General features: G+C 42.7%; 1 protein-coding gene and 1 non-coding gene across 2 annotated transcripts in view; both read right to left on the reverse strand.

Annotated features, from left to right (window-relative positions):
- The window catches only part of LOC126184395 (serine-rich adhesin for platelets-like), a 123,153-nt gene that overhangs the window by 46,032 nt on the left and 58,943 nt on the right, over positions 1-18,178 (reverse strand). The window lies entirely within an intron of this gene.
- On the reverse strand, positions 679-752 carry Trnat-ugu (transfer RNA threonine (anticodon UGU)). Its single transcript has one exon. It is a non-coding gene; the product is annotated as a tRNA-Thr (tRNA).

The raw sequence follows: 18,178 nt of genomic DNA on the forward strand, positions 1-18,178 counted from the left end.
GCAACAGCGGCTCCCGCTCCGAGACGTGCGGGAAGAGAGTTAGTGATGTTATGGGAGGTACCAACAGGGATGTGGAGATATACCGACTCCAGTGTCGTGATCAGCTGCTCTCGGTTGAGGATCCATGTTGTGAACAGTCCTATCGAGGTGGTCGCACAGATTCTCAATACAGTTTAAATCCGGGGAGTCTAGTGGCCAGGGGAGTACGGTAAACTCATGCTGGTGCTACTCGAATCACGCACGGACGCTGTGAGCTGTGTGACACATTGCTTTATCCTGCTGGTAGAAGTCATCGTGCGAGGAAGAACAATCCGGATGCAGGGGTGGACATGGTCCCCTAGGAGAGATGTATACTTGTGTTGATCCCTTGTGCCTTCCAGAACGATGAGATTATCTAGGGAATCCCAAGAAAACACCCCCCACCATAACGCTCCCTCCTCTTCCGACAATTGTTGCAGGGTGTTTGTTCTCAGACGTTTCACGCTAATGGAACATAAAGAGTGATTCATCTGATAAGGGCATCTGCCTCTACGCAACGGAAGTCCAGTTGTGTTATTGCTGTACAAATTCCAGTCTTCGTCGCTGATGAACAGTAGTAATTATGAAATCACAATGAAATGAACACCCTAAGCTGCTTACAGGCGTTGACATACGTCAACGGGGACAGATGAAAATGTGTTCCCCGACCGGGACTCGAACCCGGGATCTCCTGCTTACATGGCAGACGCTCTATCCATCTGAGCCACCGAGGACACTTAGGATGGCGCGACTGCAGGGATTTATCTCTGGCACGCCTCCCGCGAAACCCATATTCTCAACGTATTGTCCCGCACTACATTCGTAGTGCCCCCGCCCATTATACTCATTACTCGCGGCGCGTTGCCGGTTCCCGTAAGAGTTCTTTCGGACATGTCCGAAAGAATAGATACCATCTTAGTATATAGTTCAGGCTTACCGGCCACTTGACCATCTTCTTCTTCTGTGCGAATGCACAAACAGTGCCCGAACTCTTACGGGAATTGGCAACGCGCACATACGAATACAATAACTCAGTTCTGTTTTCTCTGTGTAATCATCATTCGATTCCCACACTGTTAATGATCCTGAGCATTTCTTTCTTTCTCGGGCATTTGTTCCGCTCCAATGCGGGGTCGCCTTGGTAGACGGATTTGGCAGTGTTAATTGCAGAGGGTAGCCGGATGCCCTTCCTGCCGCCATCCCGAACCCCCCAGGATGGAAGTAGTGTACCCCATCTGTCTGCGTCTAGTGTACGTCATGAAATAGTGGGAACGTTTTCAAATGTCTGTGGGTCGTGTAACTGAGGCGGAACTTGGGGACCAGCCGGGTATTCACCTAACGGGATGTGAAAAACTGCCTAAAAACCACAACCAGGCTGGTCAGCATACCGGCCCTCGTCGATAATCCACCGGGCGGATACGATTCGGGGCCGGCGCGCCTACCCGAGTCCAGGAAGCAGCGCATTATTGCTCTCGGCTATCCTGGCGGGTCTGTTAATGATCCTGAGCATGTCTCACCTTAAATCAAGCTCAGCTATGTAGAAGTTTGTAGCTATTCAGTTTCGTCTACATCCTTAATTAATTGAGGCATGTCTCTCTGTGTCGTTATAAAATGAATGTTTTGTGAATGATAAATCATTTTAGGTTTATGATCTATGTGAAATAATGATTTCATTCTGATTAATGCTAATTAAAATGAAGCGAGTAATAATAACCAGATTTAGCTGATTTCTTATCACTTTACTCGCAGCTGGAATGAATGGAGCTCAAATCCTCATCATAGTTCACCTATTCTTATTGCCGTTAAATAGCCTCGATCAAATTATGGGACCACCGAATAGACCATATTGTAATTAGTTTCCCACATTCATCCAGTTTAATTTATGATGCTTGTTTAACGATCTAGATGCATACGGGTCATAAAACTGATGACATTCCGTCCTCTGCTCTGGACTGTCTTCTAGTGAGTGCGAGGCAGCAATGAAAAACTGCACAGAACTTCAGCAAGCTGGTTCAAGGTTGACTGTACGTATTGATTTGCCGCAGATTCCCTATTTCGGTTAGTACTGGACTGTAGCCGGAGTTTACGAAAGCATATTTCACTTCAGTGAAAGAAGCTGCATAACCTTTTTATTGGTGTATAAACACTGATATTACCATTTTTACACAGTATTCATAAAATATTTCTTCTTCGGGTTGTCCCTGGCAAAAGTGAAAAACTGTCATGTTGCAATTACTTGACGTCATTGTTGTTTCAGCTCTAATTGTGATTTTTGACTCCCACTTTAGTACTGTTACTTTTGTACACTGAAGCGCCAAAGGAACTGGTACAGGTAAGCTTATTCAAATGCAGAGATATGTAAACAGGCAGAATACGGCGCTACTGTCGGCAATGCCTATATAAGACAACAGGTGCCTGCCGCAGTTGTTAGATCGGTTACTGCTGCTGCAATGGCAGTTTATCAAGATACATCTGAATTTGAACGTGGGGTTATAGTCGGCGCACGAGCGATGGGACACAGGTAGTGATGAAAGCGGGGCTGTTCCCGTACGACTATTTCACAAGTGTACCATGAATATCAGGAATCCGGTAAAACATCAAAACTCCGACATCGGTGCGGCCGGAACAAGATTGTGCAAGAACGGGACCAACGACGACTGAAGAGAATCGTTCAACGTGACAGAAGTGCAACCCCTTCCGCAAATTGCTGCAGATTTCAGTGCTGGGCCATTAACGACAGGTGACACGTAAGCATCCTGTCTGATCACTTGTGTCCATTCATGTCCATTGTGCATTCCGACGGATTTGGGCAATTCCAGCAGGACAATGCGACACCCCACACGTCCATTGCTACACAGTCATTCCGGGAACACTCTTCTGAGTTTAAACACTTCCGCTGGCCACCGACCTCCCCAGTCATGGACATTATTGAGCATATCTGGGATGCCTTGCAAGGTGCTGTTCAGAAGAGATCTCCACCCCCTCGTAACCTTACGGATTTATGGACAGTCCTGCAGGATTCAAGGTGTCAATTCCCTCCAACACTACTTCAGACAATAGTCGAGTTCATGGCACGTCGTGTTGCGTCACTTCTGCTCGATATTAGGCAGGTGTACCAGTTTCTTTGGCTCTTCAGTGTATATTGTTATATAATTGTGTGAAAATAGTAAAATAGAACAGTCTCTCACTACCTCTTTGCCCCAGTTAGCAGAATCGTCAAAAGTTGTGGCAATACTGGACTTCCCCTGATTCGCTCTGCTGAATCTGATACGCAGTGCCTCTTATCTACAGTTATCGAATGTGTTTGTCTCTTCACAATCAAGGCCGAAGGGAGACGTTGAGTTAGCACCTTTGACTTCCTTATCGATTAGTTATTATCCAGCTTTTCAACGTTTCTTACGGCATGTAAAAGGAGCTAACACTAAGACAGAGAATACAAATTGCAAAAACCTAATGGCTGACTAAAGAAACCTTTCATTTTCGTAATAAAAGTGATTTTAAATGCATGTGGAACTGTTAAAACAGAAATGGGAAGAAAATAATTGTTTAATACGTCTAATACACCAATGAACAAGAAAACAATAACAGGAACCACGAGAAGCAGAAAATAACTGAAAGCCTTATATGAGACAGAATATTGAAGAATATCTCACTGAATACTTCACTTAAGAAGCTGAACCTTGACTGGGCAGAACAAAGTATATAAATTGTGTCTTGTATAAAGCGGAAACTTACTCCAGTCAAATATCTCAGGAAGTTACGTTGTAGCATTCATTCTGGCGTAGAATGAAAGTTTCAGATAGAATATTGTAGATAGTAGCCAAAATTATCAGAATTAAGAGTGAACGTGTGTATAGGGGCTGCCATTTCATTTCATTATATGGATATTGGGTTATCTACACGTATTTTATATAAAATTCAGAGGTAAAAGTACTTTACATTACTGTAGCCGACACATTCTTCACGAGAGAATTCTGCAGCTGTTTTCATTTTTACAAAATGTATAAATATTGTTTATTTTTTAGTTCTAGTTGCACATTTTTGTACAGTATGACTACTTCTGATCTCTCAGAATCATGTTCAGATCTGATGTGTTGTTCCAATGCAGATACAATGGGTTGCTGACGTAGCTACATACATCTGAAGATAATCAAGGAAGACTGAAATTAGTCATACTGTTAAAAAATGTACTACTGGGACTGAAAAATAACCGACATACAATTTTTTTGAAAAATTTAAATTAGCTGTGATCATCATGTCTGGGAGTGTAGAAACCGTGACAGTGTGAAATAGTTATTCGTGTAATTTTCGGGCTTTGATACATACATACATGTATGTTATTAAATTATGAGTATTATATGTTTAACTTAACATAACTACGCGTTCCGAGCATGTTCTGCTCATCATCAGGCATGTGTATAATAAAAAGGTCGCCATATTATTATAAGTGTGTAATGTTTACATTCACGTAAAAGCGTATTGTGCAGTGAAATACATCGAATTTAGCATAAATTGCTACGGTATAATGTTACATAACAGTGCCGCCAGTGTTCCAAAAAGAAATAAAGTGTGAATGAAGCTATGGAAAGCCGATATTGATTTGTTGACCAATTCAACAGACAACGAGAAACATCTTCCTGAGTTCCACAAGATAGGAGCATATACCATTTGGGATCGACTTCTGGCAACCACCTTTCTGGACTCGCTGGACAGTGTGTCTAAGGCGTTCAGCCTGACTGGGTTGCCTCCAGAAACGTCTCTGACAATTGTCTGGTAGAAAGCATATGTGACACTCATCGGTGAAGAGAACGTGATGTCAATACTGAGCGGTCCATTCGGCATGTTGTTGGGCCCATTTGCACCGCGCTGCGTGTTGTCGTGGTTGCAAATATGGACCTCATCATGGACGTCGGGAGTGAAGTTGCGCATCATGCAGCCAATTGTGCACCGTTTGAGTCGTAACACGATGTCCTGTGGCTGCACGAAAAGCATTATTCAACATGGTAGCGTTGCTGTCAGGGTTCCTCCGAGCCTTAATCCGTAGGTAGTGGTCATCCACTGCAGTACTAGTCCTTGGGCGCCCTGAGCGAGGAATGTCATCGACAGTTTGTGTCTCTTTGTATCTCCTCCATGTCCGAACAACATCGCTTTGGTTCACTCCGAGACGCCTGGACACTTCTCTTGTTGAAGGCCCTTCCTGGCACAAAGTAAGAATGCGGACGCGATCGAACCGCGGTATTGACTGTCCAGGCATGGTTGAACTACAGACAACACGAGCCGTGTACCTCCTTCCTGGTGGAATGACTGGAAATGATCGGTCGTCAGACCCCCCCCCCCCCCTCCGCCCCCGTCTAATAGGCGCTGCTCATGCATGGTTGTTTACATCTTTGGGCGACTTTAGTGACATCTCTGAACAGTCAAAGGGACTGTGTCTTTGATACAATATCCACAGTCAACGTCTATGTTCAGGAGTTCCGGGAACTGGGGTGATGCAAAACATTTTTGATGCGTGTAAATGTGACTGGTGGCAGTTTAGCACAAATAAATAAAAGTAATTCGATTGGATTGGGCAGTATATGGCTAGTTCATAGAACAGTACTGAGGCTACTGTCTGTCCATTTTCATTTATCATTATCTTCGTCATCATCATTATCATCATCATCATCATCGCCATAATCATCATCACCAGTTATCTGCCGCCCACTGCTGGATGAAGGACTTCTGTAACTTTTCCAAGGATTGCAGTATTCAGCGATTCAGCTCCATGTTGCTCCTGCACTTCTGTGATGTCACCTGTCCACCTTCCATTATGTCATCGCCTCGTTATTTACTTATCTCTTGAAATCCTACAAATAACCTCCTTGGTCCGTCTACCATTCATTCGCACGACTACGTCCCACGCCAATCCCTGTTTACACTACCTGGTCAAATGTATTTGGACATGTATTATTGGACACTAATAAGAGATGTGTTCTCCCTTCGCCTTCGTGACGGCTTGAACTCTGCCGGGGACCCTGTCTGAATGTCAGGGGAGGAACGGCAGTCCGTTATTCCTCAAGAGTCGAAACCAGACAAAATAGTGGTGTTGGACGCTGGGATCTGTAGCGAAGACAATGCTGTATCTCATTATAAGGTATTAGACTGGATTCAGGTCGAGACTCTGAACAGGCCAATTGATGTCAGGTATGTTAACGTTCTCACACCATTGCGCGCAGATGTCACTTTATGACAGAGTGCAATGCAGTGCTAATATAGACAATCATTGTCTCCGAACTGTTTCCCTACTATGGGTAGACACAATGTTGTAAAATGTGTTCACATCCTTCCACATTAGTGTTTTCTAAAGCACAATAAGGTGGCCACATCGTAACTACGACAAGCACCCCCATAACGTAATATCGTTTCCTCCGTACTTTACCATTGGCACTACACTCGATGGCAGGTAACCCTTTCCATCGGATTCCCACAGATTCTCGTTCCCAGTCATTCACTGTTCAGTGGCGTCGTTCTGTACACCATGTAAAGAGTCGCTCAGCATTGACTACAGAAATATGTGGATTATGAGAAACTGTTCGACCATTGTACCCCAAGTGATTCCTTCCGCAGATTTCGTGCGATTTTTTATAACCACCCGCCACAATGCTCGACCGTCCCTGTCCGTCATTACAGTAGCTCTACATGGCCTTGATTTTGCTGTGGTTGTGTGCTTCACATTTCCACTACGCAGTCACATCACCAACAGCCGACTTGGGCAGCCTTAGAAGGGCTGAAATGTCCCTGATGATGATGTTTGGTTTGTGGGGCGCTCAACTGCGCGGTCATCAGCGCCCATACAATGTCCTAATTTTTGCACTGTCCAATGTTTTTACACAGTCGAATCCTGCCACTGTCACGAATGATGATGATGATGATGATGAAATGATGAGGACAACACATATACCCAGTCTCCGGGCAGAAAAAATCCCCAACGCGGCCGGGAATCGAACCTGGGATCCCGTCATCCAGAGGCAGCAATGCTAGCCACTTTCTTTTAAAATCTCATTTTGTTCGTTTTAGTTCGTTGCAACTGCTCGGGGCGGACGTCGCAAGACACCCGTTTCAGTTCGTAGTTGATCCATTACTCAGTTTTTTTTCTATTACAGAGGGCAGCTAACCCTCTGACCGAACACACTGAACTACCGTGCCGGCCCACTAGACCATGAGCTGCGGACTGATGGATCTGTTACTTAGGGGACACCCAATGACTAGTCAACGTTCGAAGTCACTGAGCTCTCCTAACAGACCCATTCTGCTGTTACTATTTCTCTACTGACAACACAATGTTTCCCGCCTCCTTTTATACCGTCGGGTCCTCCTCTCGTGACATCTAGTGGTCAATTACGCATACAGTAGGGTTCACTGGATACTTTTGATCAGGTTGTGTAAATGTACCTCTATACTCCCGAGTCACCTTTTGCTGTGTGGCGGGGGGTAGTTTGTGTACCACTGTCACTTTGCGCCATTCGTGTGGTAATCGCGAATAGTACGTGGGAAGAACGAGTGTTGATAAGTCTCCATGTGGGCTCGAATCTCTCTTGTTTTAGCCGGCCGCGGTGGCCGTGCGGTTCTAGGCACGTCAGTCCGGAACCGAGTGACTGCTACGGTCGCAGGTTCGAATCCTGCCTCGGGCATGGATGTGTGTGATGTCCTTAGGTTAGTTAGGTTTAATTAGTTCTAAGTTCTAGGGGACTGATGACCTCAGATGTTGAGTCCCATAGTGCTCAGAGCCATTTGAACCTCTCTCTTGTTTTACTTTCATATTCTTTTCGGTATGTATACGTAAAAGGAAGTAATTTGCTGAGTAACTCTTATAGAGTTTTCAACAGTAAACCACACCTCGCTACTCAACACATCTCCTGCTCTCCTTTAGATCTTCTCTATTCCACTGTAATTCCTTTATGACACGGGCTCAGCACTGACGAAAAATATTCAAGTATCGGTCGAACGATGGTTCTGTATCATACCTCCTTCGTGGTTAGACTACGATTCCTAAAGATTCTTCCAATGAATCCGAGTTTGACATCTGCCTTCCCTACGATCAGTTTTATGTGGTCATTTCACGTTAAATCACTCTGTACGAATAATTCCAGATAATGCTCAGTGAAAGGCTGAGCAGTCTCGCGCGCTATCATTTACACTATGAGAACAACTGACACTAACTGTACCTGGCGAGCCGTTTGAATTTGCCCGCGCAAAGGGCCAATTAGCTAACTTCAATGCTTATTAACTCGGAAACGATGGAACCTAACGAATTTTTTTGAACATTTATTTTTCGGCACAACCTACCCTTCTGCACACTTATAAGCTTTTCTGACTGTTTCTGACCAGTCTGTATATAACGGCCACTGAAAAGGTTTCCGTTCGAAGGCCACACTAACCCCTGCATTCATGTCAGTGCTCGTATGCCCGCATCGTAGTCGCAATTGGTTTCATATACGACCCTCACCTTCAAACGGAAACTTTCTGGTCGCTCCCCTTATACGGCGACATCCACTGCGAATAGTCACATGGAGATGGCAGCGTTATTCACCAAGTTTTATTTCCATAATAGCCATAAGTATATATTTCACTCCAATTTATTCCCTAGTCATTTATTTGATTTTCTAACTCTCCCAGTAATTTCCAGAATACATCTTTCCGTTACTCGCTGAGAAATCCTGAGTATATGAATGGTTCTCTTGTTAACAGTCCATGTCTGACTGCCACAAGTGATAACTTATTGTATGCTTTTCTTTGCAGACACATTGGAAGTATAGTTTTGCAAACTCTTCTTTAGTTTACAAAAAGCAGTTCAGCACTTTTTACTCTTCTCTTTATTTCGCTTTCCGTCCACTCTTGTCATCATCTCCGTCTTTCCTGAGCATAACAATTTATGTACTTAATTAATAATTTGTGCTATTTTCTTTTCGATGTGTTGCTCATACGTTGTTTTAAGCCTTTTATCAATAATTTTGAGGCCTACTTATATTTTCCGTTTGTTGTCGTAGTTTGTCTACACTGGACACGAGAGTGTTGTCAGCAAATAGAATGTGGTTACAAAATTTTCCATTGACACGCATTCCATTTTTTCTTTTTCTCAGTTTAGCCATCGACAAACTTCCTCTGGCACTTCGAAAAAATGTGTCAGTTGCACAGAATCTCCTTGCCTGTCACTTCTTTCAATTCTGAATTTCCAACCATCCTTATAACTACTAATGAAATACTCAGCATTGATGTGAATACACTACATGACAAAATAGTGAGCATTCAGAAGACAAAGTGGATGTCAATGAAACTTCATACAACTATACACCATCGGCGGGTACGTAACTGCCGGCCAGGGTGGCCGAGCGGTTCTAGGCGCTACAGTCTGGAACCACGCGACCGCTACGGTCGCAGGTTCGAATCCTGCCTCGGGCATGGATGTGTGTGATGTCCTTAGGTTAGTTAGGTTTAAGTAGTTCTAAGTTCTAGGGGACTGATGACCTTAGAAGTTAAGTCCCATAGTGGTTCAAATGGTTCAAATGGCTCTGAGCACTATGCGACTTAACTTCTGAGGTCATCAGTCGCCTAGAACTTAGAACTAATTAAACCTAACTAACCTAAGGACATCACACACATCCATGCCCGAGGCAGGATTCGAACCTGCGATCGTAGCGTTCGCTCGGTTCCAGACTGTAGCGCCTAGAACCGCACGGCCACTACGGCCGGCAAGTCCCATAGTGCTCAGAGCCATTTTAACCATTTTTTTGGTACGTAAATCTTTAAAGATGCAATGCTCTGTGGCAGGTGAACGGTCATCAGACTGGATTAGTGTTGTTCGTGTTTAGTGTTATTACAACGCCTCGTAGGGTACACAAGGGGCGCTTAGAGCTTTGGATGTGAAGGACACTGAGATGTCGCTTGCTCTTGAGTGACAGCATTATCAGCACCTGACAGAGTTTGAAAAGGGTCTCATTGTGGGTGTCAATTTGGCCAGCTGGTCGAATCGTGCAATATTCAGATTTGTGGGGAAATCGAATATGACAGTGGACTGATGCTGCACTGCGCGAGAACGTGAGGGCAGGCTACTCGTTGTCAAGGTTCTGGTGGACCACGTTTGACCACCACAAGTAACGACAGCCGTATTGCGCACTGTGGTGTACGTACTGTAAGACCTTCGGTACACACACCATCAGATTATTTGACTTGTCGCTCTAGCGAAATAGGCGAGTTTCAGCAATATGTCTTGTGGTCTTATCGTGGCGTGTTTATCTTCTGCCGTTAGGTCAGACGATAGAAATGCCACTTGCACGCTTAGAGTAGCAGATTGACGGTGACCAACTTTAAACAGAACTTGATTAATTTTCAGACACGTTTATTAAAATAATAAAAAGCATAGACATTACGTAACTTGATTCTGGATGCTGTTTACAATTGACAATCTGAAGTTCCTTTGGTCTTGGTACGTTAATCTTATTTTCACATATCTCTGATACTTGACAAAGTGTCTATACATTTCTCTTCATGGCTATGTACAGGAATATGATAATCTTATTAGGCGCAGACTGAAACTTGACTACAGACTAATGCAGACTGACTAATCGGAGGTCTGTACACTCGTTATAATACCTCGCGCGTTCAGGTATCACTGCACGAGAGTGATCCGCGAGGAGAAAAGGTTCTACGTTAGCAGCAATCTTATCGGCTGCGTGACGTATTAATACGCGGATCGGCGGAAGCAGAATGTGGTCCGTCTCTAAGACAGCGCCATCTCGTAGTGCGGAGACGGACGAGCGCTGCGCCTGTGCTGTTGTGCTTAGCGGGGCGCGCTCTAGTGGGAAAGTTGTGTACGCGCTGACTACGCGGAACTATGTACACAACACGCACTAAGGTCGTTTCACCCCTTCACATCTGTGACTGCCATCCGACCACAAGTAATGGGATTTGTGTAAAATTCTGCGTCATCCCGCGCTATTGGTCGAAAAGTAGCTGCAGCCAGATTAAGGAATGATTGTCCAATGCAAACGATACAGTGAACACTACAACGCAGACGGCAACTTTTGGAGTGGTACCGTGGCAGGGAAACGTTGCCTGCTAATAATGGAGTCACATTTTTTTCAGCAATGAATCGCGATTCTGCACTACCCCGAACGACCGACAGTGAGTATAGCGGCGACCTGGGGAGAGGACCATTCTTCCAATGTTTTGCAGAGGCACAGCGGCTATGACTTCATGTCACGGCTGATACTGACTGAGGGAACACCACGTCCTGCGTCCTCATGCGTTACTTCAGAATAGTAGACCATCGCTGTTTAACAAGACAGGATAAATTATGGACCAGAAGGAAGTGATCCACGTTCTACGACTTGTCTGCCACGCAGCTTTCGCAGAGATTCATATTAGGAAAATGAAGCTTTCAATCCAAATATTCCATATGTTTTTGCCTTTCCTTACTGTCTCGAGAGGGAGGCAGGAGGAAAAATACTCAGACTGGCAAATAGATAACGTTCATTTCAACGAAACAGCGTTTTTGTTACGTTGGTCATGTTGCACAATAATGTGAGTTATCAGCCTGATATGCGAGATAGGTTCTTTTATAGTTCTTTTTAAAAAAGTCTCTTCAAATGATTAAAATAAGCTCATTTTTGGTCATTAAATTCTTCGGTTTAAATGTTTATCTCCAATAGAATCTGATCCACAGTCGGTAAAGAATCGTAAATTTATTCATTTTGAACAGTTAAGTTATGAGTTCCTAACTTGAAACGTGGCTGCACTTCTCTTGAAGACGATACACGTGGAGTACGTCCCAAAGCTATAATGGGAGAATGTGACACATGTTACGTGACAAATTACATTTGATGAACCTTTTTCAATCGTTGGTGTCTCATTCGTTGACCAAATGCAAATGCAGAAACGGACTTCTTAGCTTTTTTTGTACCCTTTTAAAAAGAATCTAACTGATTTTATATCCTTTTTTATAATTGCTGTCAAGAAACAGATCTAATGGGAGTAGTGGGAGGAGCTCGTTCTTCTTGCAGCAGTAGAGACGAAGACAACTACAAATGCTGGAAACAGTATTGGCAGTGTTTACCAGGATACAAAAGCGTTTCTTTTGATTAATTCCCTTGTCAAGCGTCAAAAGAACGTGACATGAATGCTGCGCAAGTCTTCTACACCAGCCGGCCGGAGTGGTCGTGCGGTTCTAGGTGCTACAGTCTGGAACAGAGCGACCGCTACGGTCGCAGGTTCGAATCTTGCCTCGGGCATGGATGTGTGTGATGTCCTTAGGTTAGTTAGATTTAATTAGTTCTAAGTTCTAGCCGACTGATGACCTCAGAAGTTAAGTCGCATAGTGCTCAGAGCCATTTGAACCATTTTTTTCTACACCTGCTGAATGAAAAATTACGGGGAATGATCACTTGGATACTAGGAAAAATTCAAGAACACGCACCCGCAAATTTGGCGGTTGATACGCACTGACTTACATTAAAAATATCACGTGTAAGGAAATTAGTGGTTGAGCTCATGGACAAGTTACATCAACTTACGAAAGGATATTTTTCAAACATTCCAGAATTGCGTCTCGGGGATGGGATCTACTAGTCGGAGATATGCTGGACAATGTGTATTGATCTAAAACTAGGTCGAGAAATAAATGTTGTCTTACAGAGACAGGTTAAGAAATTTTCAACTAACTCTCGAACAAGCCTAATCTATAGACAAACATGTTTCCGCGATGACGGATTATACTCCTCTTGGCACAATCTTGCGTTGAAGTCCAAGTGACATTGGCTACTGCAGCCAATTATATGTCAGCAACAACCGAAACAGAGCAGATAATAGCCCGACGATATCTCTTATGAGGAATGAACCAAGCAATAAAAGGTAAACAAATGCGAGTTCGTAATTTTTTCAGAGCTTCAATCGGCCATCTACAGTTTGTAAAAGAATAAGAATGATGTTTGTGGGTCTATTGCACGTAGGTGTGTTTGATTGGGGAATAGTCTCTAAAGCAGTGGTGTGGTAATTTACTGTCTACCATCCAGAGTTGTTATGTTAATTTAAAAGAATAAAATAATGTTCACAGAAATCAATGATAGAAAAAAACTGCGAACTTTGACCTACTTAACACTTCTATTTGCACTTGTACGGAGGAAAACCCGATTGTAAATCTATTTTCATGATTAGCCTATGATATTAGAATATTTATGTTGTTTGAGCATCCACTTATACAGGGAGTTTCAGGAGGGACAGTAAATAATCAGTCAGGGACTACACTACAATTACAATACAAAGAGTTCGTAGAATCTTGCGTGTTGTTTTCCCTGAGTGTGTAGATAAAACTGCTCGAAACTGACAAGTGCAGTTTTGAAACACAGCCGAGGGTTGTGCAGGCGAGCTGCATGCGAAATCCTGCTATTGGCTGCTAAAGTAATGCTGGCATAGTATTCTGCTATGCAGCAGTCTGCTATAGTGGTGACCTGACTTTCCATGATAGAACGCTGCTCTTCCGCAGCCACCTACAAGGTGACAATATGAAATAAAATCGTCGTAACTTCTGAACGGTTTGCGTTAGGACATTCAAACAGCACGGATGGCCGCAGAGCATGATGGGAGTTAGTATGCGCTGTATGGTTTGGTTTAGCGACGAAGCCCACTTTCATTTGGATGGATTTGTCAATAAGCAGAACTGGCGCATTTGGGGGACTGAGAATCCGCATTTCGCGATCGAGAAGTCTCTTCATCTGCAATGGGTATCTGTATAGTGTGCAATGTCCAGTCACAAAATAATTTGTGCTCTATTCCTTGATGGCACGGTGACTACCGAACGGTACGTGCAGGTTTTGGAAGATGATTACATCTCCATTATCCAACCCTGATTTCCACAAGATGTGGTTCATGCAACACGGAGCTCGACCCCATCGACGCAGAAGAGTGTTTGATTTCCTGGAGGAGCACTCTGGGGACCGCATTCTGGCTCTGGGGCCACTGGCATGGGCCTCGATTGGCCGCCATATTTTCCGGATGTGAACACATGATGCTCCTTTTTGTGGGGCTATATTAAAGACAAGATGTACAGCAGTAACTCCAAAACCATTGATGAGCTGAAAACAGCCATTCAGGATGTCATTACCAGCATCGATATTCCGACACTTCGGCGGGTCATGTAGAATTTCACTATTCGTCGGCGCCATATCATCGCCAATGATGGCAGGCATATCGAACATGTCATAACCTAAATCCGAATATCTGTAGTGACGTTTACCTGTTGAATAAAGTGTGTGCACGCCGTAGTTTGTAACTGATTTACGTTTTTTTTTTCATATACTTCAATAATTGTCACCCTGAATACGCCAGAGGGGGGGGGGGGGGGGGTTTCCTGCCGCTACATAGCTGGCCAGAGCAACTATAAATGCTCCCGACACAGTCATTACTAGAACTTGTCCCTGAACTTCCGACACTCACAGAGTCCAAGCCAGAGGATGCTACAATGTGAAGCCGAGCAACATCAACGCCATCGAGCAGCGTTATGAAACAATTGGATACAGTGGTCTATGAACCACCAGATAAACATGTTGGTTTGGGATCTCGAGCTAGTGCCATCGAGTGGAGACCGCTTGTAGGGGTGTCATCGTCCGACTCCAAGGGTCCTGGTGAGGTGTTTCAAAAGTCTAATCGGGAAACATCGCGTTTCTTTACCGCTTGAGCGACGCCAGTGTGTGTGTGTGTGTTAAGTGGAGACTTGTTATGTAAAAAGCTATTGTTTCTTTTCTTTCATGTCGAGCGTGGCAGCAAGATGATCCAGTGGGGACTCCAGGCGCGGCGGACGACGAGAGCTAACCACTGTTGCATCGTAGTTGACGGCCGGTGGCTGGAAGAACCGTTGAAACATCATGCTGACCATTATTAAAATATGTTTTATGTTTTTTTATATAAAATGAAAGGGAGTTCAATGTTGAATGTGGAATAATTAAGTTTGTAATTTGATGTCAATTGGTTGTCAACTGTTAAATAAACTTCGAGTTGGAAGTTAAAACAGTCAGTTGTCTCTGTTGTTACGACATACATCGTAAATATTATTTATGTGTGAAATTTGCAAATTTTATTAAAATTTAGACTATTGAAGAGATTCAGACAGAATTTCATCAGGAGTGTGGACGATCTTCAATAATTAACTAGTTTAAAGTTTTATGAATGAGAAGTCGACACGTATTGACATTTTGAAAATAATCGATACTGTGAAGTGTATTAAAATCCTGTTTTAAAGCTTTATCGGCGATTGTGGTCAAGAAGAACGGTTTTAAAGTGGAATATTTCGTTAAATGAAAACATGATTGATTCTTTAGTGACATTAATTAATTATTTAAGGAAAATTTCAATTTATTCTGGCAAAGATATCAAGGAGTGTCAGACCGCACAACGAACATATAAAAACTCTGTGACTTTGTTGAACTGTCAAAATTTTTTTTTTACGATAAAACTTTTCTAGAACAGGGACTGGTGAATTTTGCTGCTTCAATCCTTATCTTCTAGATTGAATCTGCTACAGCTTAATGTTTTTCTTTATGGATTTTCAAGTATCTGGGAAAAGAACTTATAATTTGATCTGCGGCGGACCGTCGATATTGGGTACACAGATAGGCTGTTGTGAAGCCTGTTGGTTTGCAGATTGCCTTTCTTTCCCCTGCTGCAGACATCGTTGCTGAGTTGCTGCGACAGGATCGGCGGTTCAGCGCACTGGTACCCAAACCTGCTACTGGACAACCAAACGGTTTTAGTTTCCTCACAGTTTTTGCATACTGTCATAATACCTTAAAGAAAACCCAGAAATCTTTCCTCATTTTATACACAACGTATGCTGTTCAATTATGTAACATTGTTATGTTCTTCGACATATGAGGAGACAACGCATATTTAATGACATATGTGTGAGGCTCTTTGGTACTGATTTCCGATTAAAACAGCGATAACACCGCTTATCTAAACAAGACGCAAAAGAGCAGCAGATACGGACGCTCCTTGCAGATAAGTGCTTTCACACGTTTCGAGGGTTTTATCGTTCGATACTCTGTTATTCATGGATACCTTTTTATTTTATGTGTAGATTTTGGGTTGTCTTGGCTTTGTATACTATTTTATTCAAAACTGACTGACCGACGAATGAGACTTAGGTCTGTTATACGAAGACCTCAGTTGGAAGCAAAGATAAGCGAGAAATAGGTTGTTTTGAGAAATTATGGAGTACAGTTTCAATAAAATTCGATAAATAAAATATTTCAAACGCATCCACTGTCATTTATCGAGACAGGCTTAGCATCGACTTACCACTCTTTACCTGCTGCGTGAGTTAAGGAAACAGTGTGAAACCTTTCAAAAAAATATATATATAAACTCCGAATTGGCTCTGTTTATTATACTAACACCCGCATTACCAATTTTTGCTATAATAAAGTCTAAAAACCTAAAATATTAATTTATGATTCAGTACAATATAAAATTAATTTTATTTTCGCCTTACTACAGCAAGTAAACAATGTTAAGAATGGCCCTTAACATTTCTGTCATCACACCGTCACGTAAATTCACGTGGACCATGATAAGAGACACATCTTAACATTCTTCACTTGCTTAAAAAGTTATTCACGTGTAGCTCATTAGCAACAGCTTTTGAGGCACATTTGCGTTCAGGAACATTTTTAGGATCTTTATCTGAGTTGCAGTTATTCACAATAGCCTCAGATCTGAGCAAATCGTCCCTGAAAAGCATTTTCATAACATTAACGCCATACAAGTTACTACTTCTGGCAGCCATGTTTTTTGACACTTACCACTCTCTGCACACACGCACACACACACACACACACACACACACACACACACGCATCCTGAAAAAGTTGTCATTAGTGAGAATCCGTGTTCAGAGATAGAGGTGCCAGTGGTTGGTTTATAGTGGAACTATCAACTAATATGATTAAAACACATCATTCACATCGTTTTAAATGCACTAACCTTGTTTCTCATTGACTGCCCCTTACCACTGTTTACAACGGAAATTTTCTTCTTCTTCTTCTTTTTTTTCCCTGAAGGCCTTACAGCCGTTTCCGGGCTTATTAACTTCCTGAAGAAGAGCTGCTATAGTAGTCAGTAACGATTGATGACATCTGATTAGTTGTTGTATGATACCGTACCTGTTTGCTGGACTGATACAGTTTACATTCGAAGAAAATGTGATCGACTTCTCACACCCTTACTCTATCACATTCGCAATAAGGATTATCTCAAAGGCGTATCCGGTGAAGACGGATGAGGAGTGAGTCACTAGTAAATCGCAAGCAAATTGTGGAACTTCTAAATAATTTTTTCGCCTTAATTGTGTGGAACAAAGGCTTCGAGGAAATGTTGGGCTGTATTTGTCCATAGTATTTCGCTTTACTGCTTATTGATGATTAACATCCATCTTTCCATTGGCGTCTTGTTCTTCTGTATAGAGTAGTTCTAAGGTCTGATAGCTGTAATAAGATATTTTTAAATGCACCGTTTCGAGCGGCGGTCTTCGCCAACATGGGAACATTTCCGAGCGTAAATAAACGATCTTGATTAAACTCGGCGGGTGTGTGGAGGGGGCAGAATAATCCAACATGTAATTTTTTGTTTGTGCTTATTTTCACATTTATGGGGTAAAACATACCCCGAAAAGTAATGTGGTAAACGATGACGTATAAAAAAAAGTTTTTCATATAAAAGTTGATATGTAATTAAAGTTCTTGAAAACGGTATAATCAACTTCTGTAATAATTTGAAATTTTGCAAAACACCCCCACAGCATTAATTAATTTTGAAAAATGAAAATTTTGTACAACATAAAGTAGAGAAGTTCCAAGCCACATACATCTGTGTGTAATGAAGCTGGTACACTTTTACTGTCTCTTAGCCGCAAAGGAAGTATTTTTTCACAGTGGAAACCTGACTTACACATTTGTGAATGTTCAGAATATTCATCATGCGCAAGTACTGCCAACTGTTGGGAATCACTATGCAAATATCAGCAAGTCAACGTAGCAGTAACCAGCAATGGGTAGCGGTACGCAGCAGCTCGTGACCACTAGAATACACGGATGTGTTTGGTTCGTTGTATCCCATAGTATAATTCAGTATTGTC

The sequence above is a fragment of the Schistocerca cancellata genome, chromosome 4, assembly GCF_023864275.1.
Source record: "Schistocerca cancellata isolate TAMUIC-IGC-003103 chromosome 4, iqSchCanc2.1, whole genome shotgun sequence".
NCBI lineage: Eukaryota > Metazoa > Arthropoda > Insecta > Orthoptera > Acrididae > Schistocerca > Schistocerca cancellata.